The sequence below is a fragment of the Moschus berezovskii genome, chromosome 9 (assembly GCF_049115385.1).
Source record: "Moschus berezovskii isolate FMDL1 chromosome 9, NW_MosBer_1.0, whole genome shotgun sequence".
Classification (NCBI taxonomy): domain Eukaryota; kingdom Metazoa; phylum Chordata; class Mammalia; order Artiodactyla; family Moschidae; genus Moschus; species Moschus berezovskii.
The window spans coordinates 50,468,831-50,485,674 of record NC_142468.1 but is presented as its reverse complement, the minus strand read 5'-3'; the positions used below and the strand labels follow the sequence as shown (position 1 = coordinate 50,485,674).

Here is a 16,844-nt window from a genome sequence, read left to right as displayed (position 1 = left end):
GGCACAGTACTTCTTTTTAATGGCGCCTCTCTTCCTAGACCTTACTTTCCAAGCTCAGGGAAAACTAGCTGTTACACACAGGGAGGTCCTGGAACTCGCGTTTCCACGTCTTCAGATTCGATACGGCCCCGATTTCGGGATTGCTGGCCAGCGAGTAGGTGGCACCCACGACCGCTCCTACCCCGACCCAGACCCTGGCAATCGGAGGCGGCTCGCGCGTGGAGAGCCGCCGGCTCCTTCGAGGGCCCGCGACGCGGTGCACATGCCCGCGCCCGCCTCCCGCGTCGGCGAGAAGAAAGGGAGTCCGGACGTGCAGAGGCTGACCCGGAGCCTACCCATGAGGCAGCGCGCTGCCTCCACGAGAGCCCCCCCTGCCCACGGCTCGGCCGCCTGCTCCGCAATGGGAGCCGCCGCCGTCGCCGCCGTGTAGTTTTTCGTGCTCCTCCTTTTCCTCCTCCTCTTTCTCCTCCTCCTCAGGGCCCCAGTCAGGCCGATCCGCTCCGCTCACGGTAAGCGCCCCCCGCCCCCGCCCGCCCACGCCCGCCCCGCGTTGCAGCAGGCAGAGGCCCTCCCGCGCGGCCTGCGCCGCCTCACTCCGGGGGCGCCGGGCTGGGGGTGTCGAGGCCGGCGCGGGTCGCCGGGAGCGCCCAGGGCGCGGGGGAGGGGACCGGCTGCGCGGCGACGGCCGGACCGCCATCTTGCGCCGGCCCCGGCGGGGGAGGGACACCGGCGCGACGCGGCAGCCGACTCCGGGTGGCAGGCCAGGGCCGCGCAGGCCGCCGCTGTCGCCTTCCCGCCCCGCCTCGCCCCTCAGGGCTTGTTGCCCCTGGTCTGGTTTGGGTTTTTCTCTCTGGAGGCTCCTCCCTTGGCCTTCCGTATATTTTGTGCTGCTGTTTGCCAGGAACCTGTGCGCCTCTCGCTTCGGCTCTCCCCCGAGTCTCGTCAATCGGAGGCAGAGAGACCAAAGGGGCTGCCGAACTTTGAGGCCTCGTGGGCCTTAGGGCCCAGGTTCCCCCGCCCAGGTGACCAGTCATTCCCGGCTCACATCCGCCTTCTTGTCAGAGGGCTTCTCCGCTCTGCCCTAGACGTCCCGTTATTGTCTACAGGAGAGGGGCGCTGAGGAGAAACGTGGACTTGATTGATACACAATTTCCTAACGGAGCTTGCAGGTTCCACTTCTGAGATGGAAAGAATGATCTCATTCTGAGGTTTTATCCTGCTCTAGAGATGGTGGGAGTTCGGAATTCCCGACTTATTTCAAGTGTTAACGCTTTTATGGAACGGTTGACTAGAGAGGAGAAACGTCAAAGTGAACCCGCTTCTGCAAGCACGCGAGACCTTCGTCCGGGGGCTTCTCTTTGTTTACCAAGAGTTGTTAGTTTAAAAAAAAAATTCTGTGAACCTAAACCTGATTTATTTATTGTTTTCAGTTTGTAACTGTGTGTTAAGAATTTGACATCTTTTAGCGGCATTAAACCATTAAACAAAAAATTGAAACAGAACCGATTGAAAGCACAAAAAGCCACCTCTGCAGTTGTGAGGTGTCCTGCTTTGGGGGATTGGTTTTCCTATTCAGGCTGTCTTTAAGCAGAAACTTACTGTGCCTGTGACCAAGGCACTGATGTGCTTAGAGAATTAAATTGGGCCTTTGTGCTCTCGATGTTTTAAAGTATCAGTACAAATACCAGTAATATTGTGTCCTGCCTTTGTATCGATCATTGCTACCTTCCGATATGTATCTCCTAACCCCTTCTACAGTGATATGTGATGCTGGAACTGATTTTGCAGGTGAGGAAGGAGAACTCAGGGTGAGAGGTCTTGAATGAAGTCATGGCTAGGAAGCAATAGAGCCATTTCTTGAATCTTAGGTCTTCTTATTCCTCATTGAGTGTGCAATTAACTGTTTATTTTTTTTTTTGTGAGAATGAGGTGAGAAGAGAGCATAGGCTCACCTGCAAAATTTAAGAAAGAATATTCAGTTGCCCTTTCCTTTGCATTTTTAAGAGTTCATGTCTTAGCTTTATAACTTTTCGTTAATGTAAATTTTCATGTTATTCTTCCCCCCGAACCCACCATTGAAGAGTTGATGGAATAGCCGGGTTGAGCCCTCATATCTACCGCCTAGTTTTTACAGTTGTTACTATTTTGCCACATTACTTATCTCAGCGTTACTTTTGGTGAACATTTTCAAAGCATATTCCATACATCATGGCAGTTCACACTTAAGTACTGTATATGTGTCAGTATGTATAGACAATATCATAATCACACTTAAAGTTAAGAATAATTCCTACATAATCCCTGATAGTATTCTTGTCTAGAGAATCCTGTGGACAGAGGAGCCTGGTGGGCTGCTGTCCATAGGGTTGCACAGGGTTGAACACGACTTGAAGTGACTGAGGATGCACGCATGCATTAGAGAAGGAAATGGCACCCCACTCCAGTATTCTTGCCTGGAGAATCCCAGGGACAGGGGAGCCTGGTGGGCTGCCATCTATGGGGTTGCACAGAATCGGACACGACTGAAGCGATTTAGCAGCAGCAGCAGCAGCAATCCCTGACAATCTAATGTGTGTAGGTAATATGTACTCTCATGTTCTTCATATGTTCCCTGTTCTCCTCAAAATGTTCTTTTTAGTCATATATTTTGGAACCAGTATCCAATCATGCATTCCATTTGTGTTAGTTACCTTTTTTTTTTTTTAATGGCATTGACATTTTGAAGAGATCAGGCCATAGGCTTGTAGAATAACCTACGTTCCGTATTTTACTGACAGTTTCTTCCTCATGGGGTTTAATTGTATCCTGTATTCCCTATATTTTCTACAAACTTGAAGTTAGGTCTAATCTAAAGGCTTGAGTTGCTGCTGCTGCTGCTGCTAAGTCACTTCAGTCGTGTCCGACTCTGTGTGACCCCATAGACAGCAGCCCATCAGGCTCCCCCGTCCCTGGGATTCTCCAGGCAAGAACACTGGAGTGGGTTGCCATTTCCTTCTCCAATGTGTGAAAGTGAAAAGGGAAAGTGAAGTCGCTCAGTCATGTCTGACTCGTAGCGACCGCATGGACTGCAGCCTACCAGGCTCCTCCGTCCATGGGATTTTCTAGGCAAGAGTACTGGAGTGGCTTGCTGTTGCCTTCTCCGAAAGGCTTGAGTAGATCAGGCTAAATAATTTTGGCAAAAATACTTCACAAGTCATGCAGTGTGCTTCACCTTATACAACATCAGAAGGCACATAAAGTGGAGTTATCCTGTTGGTAATCCTAAATTTGATCTCTTGGGTAAGATGGTGACAGACTGTCTGTCCATTGTAAGCATTTCCCTTTGCAATTAGCAGATAATCTGTGGGTTGATATTTTGGCGTTAGTATTTGGTATGAATTTAACTGCAGTGATCTGATAACACAGTAGGGAGCAATCCTCTAGAAATGGATGTTTGAGAATGAAGGAGGGGAGCAGTTTTGAAGGATAGAACTGACTTACCTAGTTTAGAGATCTTGGAATTGCTGCTCCAGTTGGCATCAGAGCCTACAGTGGATAGGGAAGAGGAGACAGAAAGTAGATACTAAACTTTGCTTCCTTTGAAAGTTTGCTGAAGACCCTCATAGCAGTAGTGAGCTTTGAGAAATAGAAAGTTCTGTGTTGAAGACTACAAACCATAGCTTTCCCAGTTAAAACTCATTCTTTCCAGTTAGGCTATCTGGTCCAGTCCTGCTTTTGAGTCTAGTGTTTTGCTACTCAGCATTGGCTTTCTTAGTAGGGGCGAGGAGGTCAAAGAAAATGAATAAATCATTTTGTGCACTTCTTTACTGTACTGTTCTTTTTTTATTTAGAACTATACCAAGATTTCTTTTTCTATAGTAATTGGGCAGGGGCTATACCTACATGGGATAGCAATTTTTTTAAAGTAGAAAGTAAATGATATTTTTAGATGACAGGAAATTGGAGATTGTTGACAACATATTTTGTTATTTCAGAAATAACTTTTGAATGATGAGAAATATTTATGACATACTCACTAATTATATAGTCCTGAATAGTTTATTTTTCCTGCTTTAGGATACTCAAAAATACTTGATTTTCAGTCAAATTGTTTTAAAGATATATATAATGACTTGATTTACTTGGTAACTTGTATCAAAAATATGTGCTTGAAATTTTTATTGATTTTTGCAAAGTAGTTGTTTTAAGGATTCTTTTAATTCTCATTGTACCAGGAAAAATTATTATCAATCTTTATTTTCTAGGTCAAAAGGAATTATTTTTTAAAATATTTTAAACTGTTTTATATAATTTTATATCATCATGTAATTTGAATATAATTTACAGAAGGATAGAAGGGTAATGTGGGCTTCCCTGGTGACTCAGTGGTAAGGAACCTGCCAGCCAGTGCAGAAGATGCAGGTTCAATCCCTGTGTTGGGAAGATCCCCTGGAGAAGGAAATGACAACGCACTCTAGTATTCTTGCTTAGGAAATCCCATGGATGGAGGAGTCTGGAGGACTACATTCCATGGAGTTGCAAAAAGTTGGACATGACAGCGACTAAACAACAGCAAGGGAATGATGTAAAACAACTCATTTGAACTTTTAATAAGAATTTCAACATAACATTTCTTTGTGTGTACTTAGAAATAAGAAATAAAAAATACATTTCATGAATCAAATACTACCCTACAATTAATATGCATCACATTTGAGTTCTCTTGACAAATACTGTTTGTAACATGATTTTTTTTTTTTTTCAGTTTTTTATTCACAGAGCATCTTCCTTTATTCTTCCCACTTAGACCTTAGACTATTTTGGTTAGAAGGTGAGATAGAGTTCTCTTATAATTCCCATAAGTGCTTTTCCTAGTTGCGTGAGGAATGTTCTTGGTAACTTCTGGTTTTGTAATTGAAACTTTCTTCGTATAATGATAGTAATATTAGTCATAGGCCATCATCTTCAAGTCATTTTTTAAGTATAGTTGACCCTTGAACAGCATGAGTTTGAACTTCAGGTCCACGTGGATTTTCTTTTTCAGTAAAAATGCTGCAGTATTATATGATCAGCAGTTGGGTTGAATCCCAAGTATCTGGAATCGTGCATACAGAGGCACCAACTATTACACACTGATTGTCAACTGAGCAGGGCCTAAACCCTGTGTTGTTCAGCTCATGGATAGGTCCTGACTTTCTTAATCATATCTATCCCTCCTTTAGTCTTTTTATATAACTTTCTCCAGGTTAACTTATACAGGATTTAAAAAAACTCATTGATCCTTGAGAATGCATTGAGCTGAGAAGAGTTCTAGTTGTTTTTTTTTTTTTAATTTTAAAATTATTTTATATATTTAAATTTTTTGGTTGTGTACTGTGTGGGCTTTCTCTAGTTGTGCCATCTGGGATCTTAGTCCCCCACCCAGGGATTGATCCCATGTCCCCTAAGTTAGAAGGTGGATTCTTAACCATGGGACCACCAGGGAAGTCCTGAGAGTACTAATTTTTCTTAGGGCAGTAAGAATCATTAAATATGTTTGAAAACCAGATTATATTCAATTAACTTCTCTTGCTTTTCCTTTGTGAAATTTCACAGAAATTCAGCCTTGTTCTGTCTGATACTGCCAACTAAGGAAAGTTTCTTGATAGATAATACTAAGACAATTCTAAACTTACAAAAAATTTGTCACAAGTTTTATTTCTGACAGAATTTTCAGATTCTTTTGTTAGTTCTTGAGATGCTCTTGGTTCTGCTCTCATCCCTTTTCTGAATCATTCTGTGCATTTTTCAAGCTTACAGTGTTACACTGTCATACGTTGCTTAGAGTTTTAGTCTGTGTTTTCCAGGTTTAAAGTTTACTTAAAATAGGCAACATTGCCTGCTTGTGACTAATTCTTCAACTGTCATACATGAATCTGGGACATTGTGATTTGAGATTTCAAATATTTCCCTAGTAGGTTCGTTCTTATAATTTCTTCTGGGTCTTCTTTTTGCAGTGTGCATCCTCAAATGCAATACTTCAATAATTTTTTGAAAACTTGTATGGTTTAAAATTTTGCTGAAAGGAAAATGGCCATCTTTACTTCCTAATTGCAAGGTATTTCCAGGTTTAGATTTGTAGACACCAATTAGAATAATCCAGTGAATTAAAAATTTCTGTGCATTGCCTGTTTCTTTCTAGTCACCATTGTATACATCTGCATTTAATACTTCTCCACTTAAGAACTGTATCAAGTTAAATTTTAGCCCACAGACATGAAGGATGAAAGAATACTGTCACATGTCCTTTTGCATTCTTATAAAAATTTTGCATGATGAAGCCTTTCCTGCTGAATGAGAATACTGTATTTCCTTTTAGTTTTTAGAAATATATTGTTTACTCATTTTTGAGTTTGAGAAAATCTGTCTAGGGACTTAGTCTAATCTAGACTTAGCCTGAGAGTTCCCAAATTTCACTGTCATTCATTATTACAGTCTGAAGTGCTTCTTTAGGTTCATCTAATAATTTTGAAATGTCTCCTCAGTTTTCTTCTGTTCCATTATGGACAGAAAATTAAAAGTTCTGAGTTCTTTATTTATTGGCTATACTGGACCATTGTTGCTTCGAGGGCTTTTTCTCTAGTTTCACTGAGTGGGGGCTGATCTCTGGTTGTGGTGTGTGGGCTTCTCATTGCAGTGGCTTCTCTTGTTGCTGAACCTGGGTCACGTGGGCTTCAGTAGTTGAGGTTTCAAGGCTCTAGAGCACAGGCTCAGTAGTTGTGGGACATGGACTTTGTTGCTCAGTGGCATGTGGGATCTTTCCGGACCGAGGATCGAACCCATGGTTCCTACATTGGCAAGTGGATTCTTTACAACTGAGCTACCGGTGAAGCCCCCAAGTTCTGAGTTCTTAACCATAGTCAATGAATACTAGAAGCTGATGAAGGATCTGCCGTCTAAAATATGCCACTTTGACATAAGGATTATTTTGAGTGGAAGGTAATTGAGGCTCAACAAATGTGGAATTGCAGTAAGAGTCGTCACCAACCCCCTCCCCCCACATAAACTGCCTAAAAGCAGGACATACATTTCTTTTTTGAAGGTTTTCTCATCACCCTGCCAGAATGGGAAGAGTGACTCTTACTATTTAAGATGGAGAGTTGATACTGAGATGAGTTTGCATAAACAGACTCAACTAAAATAACCCTTACCTTCCATTAGTTCTACCACATAGTTGCTAATCTCCCCCCACACACAATTTATTGTCTCTTAAAGCCCCAATTCCCTTTCCTTTGTTTAAATGATATATACTCTGAATCTAACTGCTTCTTTGAGTTTTACTTCTTTCCTGTGAACTCTAGTGTATGTAAATATTAATAAAAATGTGTTTTTTCTCCTGTTGACTTGTCTTTTGTTAATTTAATTCACAGGCCAAAGATACTGCATCCTAAAAGGGTAGAAGTAAAGTCTTTCCTTCCTGACACAGACTACAAAGATAATGCCTCCAGTCTTCTATACCTTTTTGGAAGCTGATGCAGTATTTTGTGCCAAACAATAGGAAAACTCAAAAGAAGAGGAGAAAGGCAAAGCATAATGTATTAGTGATGATTTATTTCACTTTTGCATTATCCTTCTAGGCAGTTAAATCATTCTTCTGTTTTATTATTTTAGTTTTTTTTTAAAAAGCATAGTTGGGAAAAATTGATGCTCAGTGGTGAAATAACACCTAGGATGAAGGAATTAGCAAAATATTTTAAGGTGCAGGAAAAATAATACCACTCAGATTCCATAATGTATCTTAGATTTATAAAAGTAAATAGTAATTATAAGATAGAATGAGTTTTATTCTATTTTAAGGTAATAAGTAACATTTCCCTTTGTTGTTTGAAGATCTCTCGGAAACAATGGAATTCATAAAATGTCAATTTTTAAAACTAGAACTGCTAAAGAAAGAAAATTAAAACTGAAACTGTTCCTATGGACTCTGATAGTATGCCGAAGGTTTTTGGTTAATTTGCATGGTAAGATACAGAGTTATACTGCCTTCCAGCTCACACATGAAAACTGCTTGCCTCCTACTACCATTATAGGTTTTACACTTCTTTGCATTCCTTCACTAATGAAGTAAGGGTTCTACAAGGCCTTCCCTTTACCATGTATCTATTAATATTAACATCCTATGAAGCTGTATTTCCCTCACTTCAATAGAACAAGGTAGTATAACAGATTGAATACAGAAGCAGATGAGGGAATCCAGCTGCCTCTGAACACAGGTATTAAAATTAATAAGATTTGCAGAAATGGAAAACAGTGCCATCCTCTAAATTATTGTTTTGGAAAATACAGCTATTTTTCATAAACGTATTTGTGTTAATATGCAGTGGGTTTGTTATAGTCACTTTTAAGTAAATTAATATATATTTCTTAAATTTCTCAGGTTGAGTTTGTAGGTTTCATCCTTAGAAAATCAACTACACTGTTGGGTTTTTTTCCGCCAGATTTGATTTCTTCAGCATGACGTGAATGTTTGTTGAGGGATATTAACCAATGCAAATATTGTTAGTCTATGACATAATTTGCTCCTTGTTTCTAAGGCTTTATCCTGTACTCCTTATTTTGTAGGTATTTGTTCTTAACCTTTGGCAAGTTTGAGAAGCAAAACCTGGAGGGTTTGGGAGCAGTCTGGGAATTTTAGATATATCCTAATCCCTATCTCTTTGTTTACTTACTCATTTTGCTTTTCCTGTTTAGGGTTTAAGATTATCTGACTTTCAACTTTTGGATTGCTGACTGCTGATAGAAAGGTCCTTAAGGAAAAAGTACAGCATGGAAGTGGCTTTGTTAAATTCCATGAGGAAAAATAAATAATCTCCCAACTTTATTGAATAGTAAAAGGTAAATAAGAAAATTGACACTACATTGTTAGTATTCATGTTCTTTAGAGAGGAAGATATCTTTCTAATCTTTCATTTCTTTATTTAAAATTTTTAAAATTTTGAAAGTATAATAATGCATTTATAGGAGACTTGAAAAATACAGAATATAGTTCCACTGTAGTTTACAATTTTTTAAAAATATATAAAGTAAGATTTTTAGTTGGAGTTTCAATATTAAACTCTCAAAAATTAATAGAATAAATATATAGAAAAGTAGAAGAATATAGTAGACCTGAAAAGCACTATGAACCAGTTCAACGTAATTAAGATTTATACAATTTTCACACAATAGTAGGATACAAATTCTATTCAAGTTCCCATAGACTCTAAACTGGGAGACACTAGAACATATCCAAGGACATAAAATAAGGTACAAGGTTCATTTCATTTTTTTTAACGTAGTGTTTTGTTGATTATAATGTGTTTCATGATTATATTTCATCCTCAAAACTAATGCTTTTTGGAGATGGGTGTCCTTTATAGATGAGAAAATTGAGTCTTAGAAAAAGTTTATTTCAGTCATTGTACAGTGCATATTTTTTGTAAGATACGATGCTTTGGTCTTCCCTCACTTCAGGCTCAGCCTTTCTAGCTCAGAATTATGTATTCTCTTCTCGGGTTAGACAGTGCAAGCCAAGCAGCACAATTACTAGTGGAAGTGCCAGCTCCTAGAGCATTTGGGTTATTCTGTGCTTCATTGCATTTTGGAAGCCTCTGGCACTGGGATAACCCAGCTCTGCCGGTATTGGTAGTTACTGAGCTTGGAATTGATAAGTGACACAATAAAAGCATTATTTCAGGGAATTGATAATTTGATGATTTTGTATTGAATGGATGAAAGCAAATCTGGATGCTGAGAGACAATATAAAATGAATCTTGTAAATCTGTTGCTATAGGTGTGCAGTTCTTAGGGCCTGAAGAAGTACTTACAAATGGAAAGGCAGGGTTGGTTGTGGGAAATATTTTGAAGGAAGACTATAGAACTGAGGAATTGGTAAGATATGATGAATGAAAGAGGGAAACATTGAAAAAAGTGCAAAAGGATGACAGTTACATTGTACTGGAGAGTTTCTAGAAAATATTTAGGTATAGTAGGTAGATTACTAAAATTCTTCATTTCTAACTCCTAAGATGAACTTTAATAATTCAACATTTTCAATTAGGGCAGTTTTTTTTTTTAACTGAAGTAATAATAAATTCCCTTTTTCCTTCAGTCCAGGCAAAAAAATTTTGTATAGTAGATGAATATGTTTACAGTATTCAAGTTTGAAGGATCCTTAGGGATCTTGAAAGTGATTGTTTTCAATTGCATAATGCTTGAATTTTTCATTTTTCTTTAGTGATCTATCACATCTCAAGTTCATCTAATTTCCTGATATTTTAACTGCTGATTGTTTCGTGTATGTAATCTGCCTCCCTATTATTCTGATTTTGTTCTTGCTGTAGGCAAATAGTATGTGGTTGAAATCTTCGGCCTTTGAAGTGCCTGGGTTTGAATCCTTGCTCAACTACTTAATTGTGTTTCTTTGGGCAAGGTACTTAACCTCTATAATTGGATTTCCACAGCTATAAAGCAAGGATAGTAATAGTGTCATAGAGGTTTTTGAGGATTAGATGAAATAATGAGTGTTTAATTAATTAGCAAATGGTAATGATAATTATTATACATAATAACTTAATAATTATTATAACTTATAGTAGTATGTAGTGAACTAAGTAGTTGTTTTTAAGCTCAATCTAGGAATTCTCTGGTTTACTCAAAAACAAGTAAATATTAGCAGTGTTGTTATTGTTGTTATCATCTCTTGAGCCACAGGATCAAGTCTTCCTCTTGCCTTTTTTCTTATGACAAACTTTAAAATATCTGTAAACAGCTTTCATTTTTGCCACCCCTGCCCCAGTCTTATGTTTTTTCTAGGTTAGAAATCTTAGTCTTTTGCTTGGGACAAAGCTTTAATTCTAATTCCTGCAGTGGGCATTTGTTGTTTTTGCTACTCAACATCCATTCACCCTTAAGTCCCTTACCTTGGTAACATATGTGTTGATTTTCCCTTGGCGAACCATTCCTCTCCTCCGGTAGTTACCTTGTGGTTGTGTGTCTGTTACCAGGGGGATCAATAGTGGTTGGTTTAGGGAAGGGCATATGACTTTAGCCAAGCCAGTCAACCTGAGTCAGAGCTGGTCCTCTTATCATTGTCCATGTTTTGAATGTTGGAAGGTGTTAGTTGGAACTGCGGTTTGTTCTTGGTGATGGTGTTGTTTAGTCACTAAACCGTGTCCTACTCTTTTGTAACCCCATGTAGCCCACCAGGCTCCTCTGTCCATGGGCTTTCCCAGGCAAGAATACTGGAGTGGATTGCCATTTCCTTCTCCGGGGGATCTTCCTGACTAGGGATCGAACCCATGTCTCCTGCATTGTCAGGTAGATTCTTAACCACTGAACCACCAGGGAGGTCCTGAGCTGCTGTAGTCTTTCACAATAGAAGGACCCTTTCTGAGGATAGAATCAGAATAGAGGAAGTGAAACCTAGAGGTGGAGAGAGAAACACCAGATTTACCTATCATTGTTTAAAATGTGCCTACAACTAATTCTGTAAAGGAGTCTATAAGTTCTCTTTTGCATAAACCAGTTTGTTGTTATTTAGTTGCTCAGTGGTGTCCGACTCTTTGTGACCCCATGGACTGCAGCATGCCAGGCTTCCTTGTCCCTCACCTCTCCTGGAGTTTGCTCAAACTCAGGTCCATTGAATCGGTGATGCCATCCAACTAGCTCATCTTCTGTCGTCCCCTTCTCCTCCTTCCTTCAGTCCTTCCCAGCATCAGGGTCTTTTCCAGTGGTTGGCTCTGCCCATCAGGTGGCCAGAGTATTGGAGCCTCAGCTTTAACATCAGATCTTCCAATGAATATTAAGGATTGGTTTCCTTTAGGATTGACTGATTTGATTTTCTTGCCATCCGAGGGACTCTTCAGAGTCTTCCCTAGCACCACAGTTCAAAGACATCAGTTCTTTGGTGCTCAGCCTTTTTTATTTGTCCAGCTCTGACATCTGAACATAACTACTGGAAAAACCATAGCTTTGACTATATGGACCTTTGTAGGTAAAGTCTTGCCTCTGCTTTTTAATATGCTGTTTAGGTTTGTCATTGCTCTTCTTCCAATGAGCAAGTGTCTTTAATTTCGTGGCTGCAGCCACTGTCCGCGTGATTTTGGAGCCCAGGAAAATAAAATCTGTCACTGTTTCCATCATTTCCCCATCTGTTTGCTATGAAGTGATGGGACTGGATGCCAGGATCTTCATTTTTTGAATGTTGAGTATTAAGCCAGCTTTTTCACTCATCTCTTTCACCATCATCAAGAGGCTCTTTAGTTTCTCTTCTCTTTCTGCCATAAGGGTGGTGTCATCTGCATATCTGAAGTTATTGATATTTCTTCTGGCAATCTTGATTCCAGCTTGTGCTTCATCCAGCCCATCATTTTGCATGATGTACTCTGAATATAAGTTAAATAAGTAGGCTGACAATATATAGCCTTGACGTACTCCTTTCCTCATTTGGAACCAATTCGTTATTCCATGTCTGGTTCTTACTGTTGCTTCCATACCTGCATACAGATTTCTCAGGAGGCAGGTAAGGTAGTCTGGTATTCCCATCTCTTGAAGAATTTTCCACAGTTTGTTGTGATCCACACAGTCAAAAGCTTTAGTGTAGTCAATGAAACAGAAACAGATGTTTTTTTGGAATTCTTTAACTTTTTCTATGATCCAGTGGATGTTGACAATTTGATCTCTGGTTCCCCTGCCTTTTCTAAATCTAGCTTGAACATCTGGAAGTTCTCAGTTCACATACTGTTGAAGCCTAGCTTGAAGGATTTTGAGCGTTACTTTCCTTGCATGTGAAATGAGTGCAATTGTCCTGTAGTTTAAGCATTCTTTGGCCTTGCCCTTCTTTGGTATTGGAATGAAAACTGACTTTTTCCAGTCCTGTGGCCATTTCTGAGTTTTCCAAGTTTGCTGGCATATTGAGTACAGCACTTGAATAGTATCATCTTTTAGGATTTGAAATAGCTTATCTGGAATTCCATCACCTCCACTAGCTTTGTTTGTAGTGATGTTTCCTAAGGCCTACTTGACTTCACACTCTGGTATGTTTGGCTCAAGATGAAGGATCACACCATGGTGGTTATCTGGGTCATGAAGATCTTTTTTGTATAGTGTATTCTTTCCACCTCTTCTTAGTATCTTCTACTTCTTTTAGGTCTCTACTGTTTCTGTCCTTATTGAGCCCATCTTTGCGTGAAATGTTCCCTTACTAGCTCTGATTTTCTTGAAGAGATCTCTAGTCTTTCCCATTCTATTTTCCTCTGTCTCTTTGCACTGACCACTTAGAAAGGCTTTCTTATCTCTCCTTGCTGTTGTCTGGAACTCTGGATTCAGATGGATAAATCTTTCCTTTTCTCTGTTGCCTTTCACTTCTCTTCTTTTCAGCTATTTGTTAAGACCTCCTCAGACAGCCATTTTGCCTTTTTGCATTTCTTTTTCTTGGGGATGGTTTTGATCACTGCCTCCTGTACTATGTTATGAACCTCTGTCCCTAGTTCTTCAGGCACTCTGTCTATGAAATCTAAACCCTTAAATCTATTTGTCACTTCTACTGTATAATTATAAGGATTTGATTTAGGTCATCCCTGAACGGTCTAGTGGTTTTCCCTACTTTCTTCAGTTTAAGTCTGAATTTTGCAATAAGGAGTTCATGATCTGAGCCACAGTCAACTCCAAGTCTTTGTTTTTCTTACTGTATAGAATTTATCCATCTTCATCAGCAAAGATTATAAAGTATGATTTCAGTGTTGACCATCTGTTATGTTTATGGTTATGTCTGTGTAGAATCGTCTCTTGTGTTGTTGGAAGAAGGTGTTTGCTATGACTAGTGCGTTTTCTTGGCAAAACTCTGATAGCCTTTTTCCTGCTTCATTTTATACTCCAAGGCCAAGCTTGCCTGTTACTCCAGGTATCTCTTGACTTCGTACTTTTGCATTCCAGTCCCCTATGATGAAAAGGACATCTTTTTTTGGGTGTTAGTTCTAGAAGGTCTTGTAGGTCTTCATAGAACTGTTCAACTTCAGCTTCTTCAGCATACTGTTTTTTTAAAAGGTGATAAATTTGGAGAGAAGTGGCAGGTCAAGGGAAAAAGGGTTTGGGCTTCTAGTAGTGATAAATTGAGGGAATGTACATACATGTATGGGGGAAATTAATGGAAGACAAGGACTATTTTAGTAAGATTTGTTTGTGCAGAGCCATCTGACAGGGACTTTCTGTTTCCAGTGATAATGGTAGTTTTTCCTCCTCCTGAAGTGGGAGAAGGGAAGGGGAAGACCTTTGCAATGGGAAATCATGTTCAGCTTTTAGACATGTAGGGGGAGGGCAGAGAGCTTTTTTGGTATTTCCTTCTTAATTGCCAAAGTGGCATATTTTGATACCCTACATGTGTAAGACATCTGTCTGGATTTCTCCTGATTTCAGAGTATTAAAGTGTTAATTCTTTGATTACCTTCAGAGAATGAAGTTTAGGAGATGGACAGGAGAAGCTGGCCGAATTGCTTTTTCAGCCTTAGTCTTGGAAATATTTAGGGCAACTTCTTATTGGCCTAGCTAAAAGACCTAAAATTTCCCTGTCCTTGTTCTGATCTCATTTGTAGACCACTATTCCTTCATACTGAGTCCCAATGCTTCTCTGTTTGCATCTTTACTCTTAAGATTCCTAAATGAGTCATCTTTTTGTAAAATGACATTTGAAATATTTAAAAAAAATAAAGCTACATGTATCCATATTCTCCCCTTTTAAGGTCCTTTTCTCCATTTCTTGAAGTGACTAATTCCAGAATAAAAATTCAGATAAAAATTAGAGTGTTTCAGAAATCGGATGAGATTTGATGAAATATTTTTTTGAGTTTCTGTGATCCCCCAATATTTTGTCTGCAGTATTTTAGCTGCTAGTGGTCAGGTGTTTTCAGTTGTGTGTTTTGTTTGGTTGGAATGTACACTTTTCAAGAATAAGTCTGGTTTTTAACAGTAACAACTAGACTGATTCTGAAAAAGATAGATTCTTAGCTTTCTAACAAGATAAAGTCATAAAAGGAGGAAATACTGATTTAAAATGTTATCTGCTTAATGTTTTAAAATAAAATTATAATAATTTTATTTATAAAATTTCTTATTTAAGTACCTGAATTTATGAAACCAAATTTTTGTGGGTCTCTCAATTATATATAGGTTTATTGTTTATGATTTAAGGTTTCTGTTTGTGTGACTTGCCTTAGAATGCCAAATTAGACATAATAATTTTGTGCTTTTCTAATCATGGAGAAAGCAAGAGAGTTTCAGAAAAACATCTATTTCTGCTTCATTGACTATGCCAAAGCCTTTGACTGTGTCGATCACAATAAACTGTGGAACATTCTGAAAGAGATGGGAATCCCAGACCACCTGACCTGCCTCTTGAGAAACCTGTATGCAGGTCAGGAAGCAACAGTCAGAACTGGACATGGAACAACAGACTGGTTCCAAATAGGAAAAGGAGTACGTCAAGGCTGTATATTGTCACCTTGCTTATTTAACTTATATGCAGAGTACATCATGAGGAACGCTGGGCTGGAAGAAGCACAAGCTGGAATCAAGATTGCCGGGAGAAATATCAATAACCTCAGATATGCAGATGACACTACCCTTATGGCAGAAAGTGAAGAGGAACTCAAAAGCCTCTTGATGAAAGTGAAAGAGGAGAGTGAAAAGATTGGCTTGAAGGTCAACATTCAGCAAACAAAGATCATGGCACCTGGTCCCATCACTTCATGGGAAATAGATGGAAAAACAGTGGAAACAGTGTCAGACTTTATTTTTTTGGGCTCCAAAATCACTGCAGATGCTGATTGCAGCCATGAAATTAAAAGACGCTTGCTCCTTGGAAGGAAAGTTATGACCAACCTTGATAATATTTTAAAAAGCAGAGACATTACTTTGCCAACCAAGGTCCGTCTAGTCAAGGCAATGGTTTTTCCCGTGGTCATGTATGGATGTGAGAGTTGGACTGTGAAGAAGGCTGATCGCCGAAGAATCGATGCTTTTGAACTGTGGTGTTGAAGAAGACTCTTGAGAGTCCCTTATACTGCAAGGAGATCCTACCAGTCCATTCTAAAGGAGATCAGTCCTGGATGTTCATTGGAGGGACTGATGCTAAAGCTGAAGCTGCAATACTTTGGCCACCTCATGCGACGAGTTGACTCACTGGAAAAGACTCTGATGCTGGGAAAGGTTGGGGGCGGGAGGAGAAGGGGACGACAGATAATGAGATGGCTGGATGGCATCACCGACTCTGTGGACATGAGTTTGAGTGTACTCCGGGAGTTGGTGATGGACAGGGAGGCCTGGCGTGCTGTGATTCATGGGGTCGCGAAGAGTCGGACACGACTGAGCGACTGAACTGAACTGACTGAATCATATTAAAATTAATTTCCATGATAGACTCAATAGGTGATGTATGTTAAGATAAGTTTTAAACATGATTCTTCTTCCTCAAAAGACTGTATAATTCTAAGAAAATAAACAGTAGATTAAAATTAATTTTCTAGTATCTCTTTGAGATAATTGAAAATTCTTGAGAGATCATAAAACAAGGATTGGAAATACTAGATTGTTACTCATAGTTAAGAACCCACTTTGACTGCTTAAAGCTCTGTTCATTTGGGATTAGAATTCTAAAATTACAGACCTCCATTTCAATATGCCATTAATGACAAAGACTAAAGAACTATTTATAAAATAAAATGGAACATAAACCAGAACTTCGAAGTCAGTGAAATGATGTGAATGCTTGATTTTTCGGGGGAAATTTGTAAGAGGAGAAAAGTGACAAATCAAATTTAGCAGTGTTGATAAATTGTAGGTGTGTGTTATA

General features: G+C 39.4%; 1 protein-coding gene across 5 annotated transcripts in view; it reads left to right on the top strand.

Moving 5' to 3' along the window:
* The first annotated feature begins 370 nt into the window (after positions 1-370).
* ZNF280D (zinc finger protein 280D) overlaps positions 371-16,844 on the top strand; it is a 133,817-nt gene continuing 117,343 nt past the window's right edge. For 3 of the 5 annotated variants that reach the window (XR_008687354.2, XM_055437343.2, XM_055437340.2), the window contains exons 1-2: positions 371-509; positions 8,710-8,853. The gene's annotated coding sequence lies outside the window, so the exon portion shown is untranslated. The remainder of the gene's footprint in view (positions 510-8,709; positions 8,854-16,844) is intronic. The other 2 variants (XM_055437342.2, XM_055437344.2) reach the window with 2 other exon arrangements.